The following is a 5,596-nucleotide window of genomic DNA, read 5'->3' as shown; positions in this document are numbered from 1 at the left end:
AACTTTAAAAAAACATTAACAGTGTTAGCACTCCAGTGTTATCTTGCCATTAATCTGCACAGGTTCGACACTGATACTCTAAAGCAACACAAAAACTGAAATGTTCATTAATATTAAAATACCTCCAAACATTTCCAGACCTTCATATTTGGAAAGCTGCCACTACTTTCACTTCAACTGCCTTACGGTGTCTGCTTTGGAGAGGCTACATTTCGACATTTTGCAGAACAGCCTCTAATCGTCTAAGGAAACCCTGGATTGAGATTAGTATCCACAGCAGAAAGGAATCTACAGACATTACTGTATGARTAATGTTATGGGCATTCATCCAAGTACAAGAATGAATGGAATGTACTAGTTCTAAAAGGTATGGGTGAAATAACAATACTGAAGTGGAAGTGGGGATTTCATGGAACTGAAGTGAGCAAGAAGTTCACATGTGTTTTTTCCGTGTGTATGAAAATGGCTGATTGTATTAAAAAAAAGATTGGGAGTAGATATTTTAATTAATTAGTGCATTTATTTGCTTCTGATGGCATCAATAATCTATCACCTTAGCATGTCTTACAAAAAGTCAAAAGAACTGAAAACATTTCCACTTCAAATCAAATGAAAAAAAACACCAACATAACGGTACTTTTCTATGAATACATATAATGAATTTCTCTGCTTAATTAAACACTTCAGCAAACAGAATACCTGAATTTAAATTGCTATTTATTATGGCTTCACCTGAAATACAGGTGAAATGAGAATAGATTAGTTTATGAAAGATTGCATAGACATTTGTTTTCCACAATGATTGGCATCACTAAGCAACGTGATGGAGGGCTGAAAACTTCTTGGCAAGTAAGGAACAATAAGGTAAATTAACAGCAATTTAAAGTGAAAAAATAGTAAGAACCACATGTTTATTTTGGAGTCCAAAGGCTGTGGCTATTACTTGGAAAAATACAGCAGCTCTCCCTTTTTTCTTTCTGCTTTCTCCCTAGCATGTCCCTATATGAGTGTGTGTATATTTATATATATAAACACACACACACACACACACACACACACACACACACACACACACACATTTCCTCACCTACAGTTATACATACGAGGTTCCATGATGCATTTTCTACAGTGTTTAAAAAGACAGAAACAGGAGGGGGAGCTCTCGCTGCACCAGCCAAGGCAGAAAGCGATCCGTTGGGGAGTGCTATTCACCGAAGCTACGGCGAGGTGGGGGAAGTCGGTCTGCCATTAGCAGGCGGGAAGCTGTCCTCCATCCCTTCTTACACACTTTTTATGTGATAGTGGAATTGCTACAGTAACTACTGATTTTCCCAGTTTTACAACAGTGCCTTAGCAAACTATTATATCGTTTCTAGTTTGCCCAGAGACTGCCATTTGTGCCATTTGTTTGATGYTGTTGCCTTTTTCTTTTAAGCTGTCATGCTGCTTACATATTTACCAACCTGAAAATCAGGCCTGCTTGTTTATCTCATCCTCTGTGGCAGACAATAATGAGAAGAAATATCTCAAAAATAATATTAAAGAGACTTACACATTAATAAAGACCAAAATGAAGAACTTATAGAGAAGTGTTGCTTTTATGTTATCTAAAAATCAACCCCAGTAAATGGATAGGTGCCCTTTTAAAACATGTAAAAACTAACAAATAGGAATATGAATAACAGAATATAAATAAACCTGGGGCAATTTACTTTAGGCAATTCATTTGCACCTATCATTTTATGCACAATATTTGTTTTTCAGAAGTCCAAATTACTGTGCTTGCAAAAATTGAAGTACAAATTTAAAGCTGGAAATGCAAAGTCTGGATAGAACAAAAATACTGAGCTTAGCAAATCGCCTTGTGCGTGAAGCATTCACTTAGGGAACGGAAAAAAATCCAGGTTCTTCCTGTGACTCAGATGCAGCAGGGACCTAAACCTGGGTCTTGCAGCTGACTTACTGACCACCAAAGACAGAATCACATGGTTTTTCTCTTCCCAGCTTTGAAAATAGCTAGATATCTAACAAAAAAAAAAAAAAAAAACCCTTCAGCAGGCAAGATAGTGAGAAACTTACTCTATTGCACTGTGATTAGGGTATTCATCATGGAAGACCATAAGAAGTTTCTGCTTCCCCTCCAAATGTGTTATGGTAGGGAGTATGAACCTCTCTTTTTTTCTCACATTGAAAAATAATTTTTTTGCTTTGAATTAGAATGGAGATGTATTTTGAAAACCCCGCATTATAGGAACTGGGATTCTTCTTTTCCAAACCACACTATACAATAGACTGATTTAAAATCCTCTTGAAAATTTCCCATGGAATTTGGCCTCATTAAACTCAGGGGCAAAATCCTCACTGATTTCAGTAGGATCAGGATTTCATCTTTGGCTGATAACTGCTTATTGATATCATGGACCTTGTATTTCTGTCTTAGTAAAACAAATCTGAGTAATCCTATTGATCCAATCTGCCAAAGTTATTCACCTGTTTGCAGAATCCATGTTGAGCACTGCTGAACCAGGTTTCTTTACCAAAAATACAGGTTTTCACACAAGAAATATGTGCTGTCACATTTCAGTAAATGTGTTTAATGTTAGGGTCTCTGTAATGTCAATACCAGATTTATTTTCTCATAACTTGATAGAGATGTTCAGATCAATGCCATTATGTGACTGACAAATTTATGGCTTCCATAGATTCTGATATTCTGTCTCTCCTTATGAGTTCATAAGCTGCCATTAAAAACCTGAAAGCATTCCTTTTTGCTAATCTTTGCCTCCCAAGTAACAAATGGAACAATTAAATGGTTTGCAGAACTTATATCAGTATCTAAGATGTGTGTCAGATAATGCCTGAGCATTCTAAATACATTAACTTCTGTGCTGACAGTTGATGGTCTTCCATATGCTATTGCTAACAATTTCACGAGAATATATATTAATAACATGAAATAATATGTAAAAGGCAATAATAACAGTTCTAAAAAGTTAGGAGTCATGACAATTGCAGAGATAATCTGCTGTCACATGAAGAGACCTTACGATTAGGACACAGAGAGGTATAACTTCCAGATCCATCCAAAGTCTGTCCTAAATACCAAGAAAACAGGATATGCTCTAAGACCATGGTTTTCAGCCTGTGGTTGATGAGGTACTGGGGGACTGTAGACTGTTTTTAAGGAGCTTGCCGGAAATAGCTGAGAAAACTGAGTCTATTGTCAGGAGGCATAAACTCCATTCAAAAGGTCTTTGGAGTCTGCAAGTAGAAAAAGAAGTTGAAAGCCACTATTTGGTGATCAAGAAGTGAGGATCAGAATTCAGAATCAGTAGCAAGAGGTGCAAGAGGTGCTCATTTTACAACCAAACCTTCAACTGTTAGTCAGGAAAACTGGAAGGAATGACAGATTTGATCCTAAAAGACATTTATTTTTGTCTACTCACTGTAACCTGCTGAAGACCCTTTGCACTCTTTGGGCTTGCGGTTATACTCTCCAAAGTCTCCTCTAATATTAAAGGAACCTTGTCTATGCTGGGAGTTGAGGATTAATCTTTTTGTCAGATTATCAACTCAATTTGTGCAATTTGTTCAGAGAAACACTGCTTTGTTATAGTATGTATAGTAAATGTTGAGAAGTATTCTATTAGGTGTTTTCAAAAGTTTTGCTAAACAGAATAACCATTCAAGGCAAAGGTGTATTAGGAAAGGTCACTTTGAAATTTACACTATAGTATCTGTTCATGTATTTATACATGTCTCCATTTTAAGCATAACTTTTAAATGATTACTGTGTTTGGGAAAGTTCTAAGGTTTTCATTAAAACTGTGTTATCAGCTTTTTGGAGAAACCAATGATAGGTCCTTGATATAAGAATTCATTTTGTCTCCTTCATTAGGATGACTTTATGTATCAGAAAGGTGTTGATGATTCAAAGCAGAATACTTTTCTGAGGCTGGCTTTATTTTTTAAAGCAAAAGGTTTCAAAGAGCTCTGAAGCTACATGAGACTGTGTTTATAAGCAACTTCTCCTTGTGCTGTCTGTCTTATCCCTACTATATGACAGCTTATATTGAGATTCTGGGAATATCTGTTGTACTTGATAAGAGTTCAGCCATACTGATTCATCTGTAATAGGACACTGTGAACAGAAAATGAAGATGAGCTTGCTGGTGGTGGGGAGCACAGGAGGGAAACCTCCCTATCAAGCACCATACTTTGGAGGTTAACTGTGGAGTTAGAAGCTAGTTTCAAAAGTTTTAGAATTCATAGTGTTTTAAAATATTACAAGCAAAAAAAAAAAAAAAAAAAAGATTTGGGGTCTTATTATGGTTACTGCTGGTGAGTCTGAGGCCAGACCTTGCATTCCTGGGGCACGCAGAACTCCTCTGAAGTGCGGACCAAGCCCACGGCACATCCCTTCTCTGCAGTTTGACTCCCGCAGCTCTCTTGCTGCTGGCAAAGACTTCTCAGGGATCCCTGTGAGGTCCTGTTATTCTGCTAAAAAGTATCATCGGTTCTGTTTTTTCCAACTTCTGCCTTATTCTTCTGGGCTGTGAGGAAAGTGAGAGTACCTTTGTTTCACAATAGTTGTGACCCTACTGCTGCAGATRTGCTCTAGGATTTTTCAGCTGGAGGTCTGTTTCCTATCTCCCCTTCTCATGCTCACCACTCTTTCTACCAGCTAAGACTATGCAAAATCCCAATTTCTTCCTATTTTCAGAGCCACAGGGGGAAAATGTGCTCCATGTCTCTAATCACTCTGCCATCTGAAGAAAGTAAGCAAGGCTCATTTTAGTCATGAAACGAGCAAAGGAGTTCTGCTCAACTTTTTATGCTCAGAAATGTCAGTGATTTAAGCTTAAGAAACAGAATGTAAATGAGACATTGTTGCGTGCAAAACGAACTTATCTTTGACAGGCTAAACAGAGATTTTATGGAGATCCTACTCATACCCACACAGAACACATTTTATCTTTCAAGTATATTTAAAAAAAAAAAAGTATAATTTTAAGCCTTACTGCAGTCATAATGAAAAATCCTGTACAATTACAATTTTGACTAATGGAACAATGGACACCCCCATATTGTATTGTATCARGTAATTATGAACTGCCAGGGAGCAGGAAAGCACAACCCAGGAATAATCAATGTATCCCCCACGGTGTGTACTGTAATTCAGCACCACATTTCTCAAGTACGTCCTATCAAACCATTCATTCTCACTTCCCAGACAGAGATAGAGAGGAAAAATAGAAGTAATCAAACCTTGGCACGACAGAGACAGCTCCTCAGAGAGCGCCCGTGTCTCACTGACACGGCCCAGCGGGGCAGCGCGGGGCGCGCGCGGGGCGGGCGGGTAACGGCCGCCGGACAACGGCCGCCGGACAACGGCCGGCGGGCGGGCGCCTCGCGGGGCCGCCGCCTGAGGGGAGCCTGAGGGGGCCGGGCCAGGGGGTCGGGCTGGGCACGGCGGCGAGTGTGTGAGTGTGAGTGCGTGTGTGGTGTGTGTGTGTGTGTGTGTGTGTGTAGCGGCGCGCGCGGCCCCCTCCCCCCGCCGGCTTTGTGTGGGGGCGGGGCGCGTTGCCAGGCCCCC

This window comes from Apteryx rowi, unplaced genomic scaffold (genome assembly GCF_003343035.1).
Source record: "Apteryx rowi isolate R43461 unplaced genomic scaffold, aptRow1 scaffold_819, whole genome shotgun sequence".
NCBI lineage: Eukaryota > Metazoa > Chordata > Aves > Apterygiformes > Apterygidae > Apteryx > Apteryx rowi.
The sequence above is the reverse complement of the archived record's forward strand: the minus strand, read 5'-3'. Positions refer to the sequence as shown.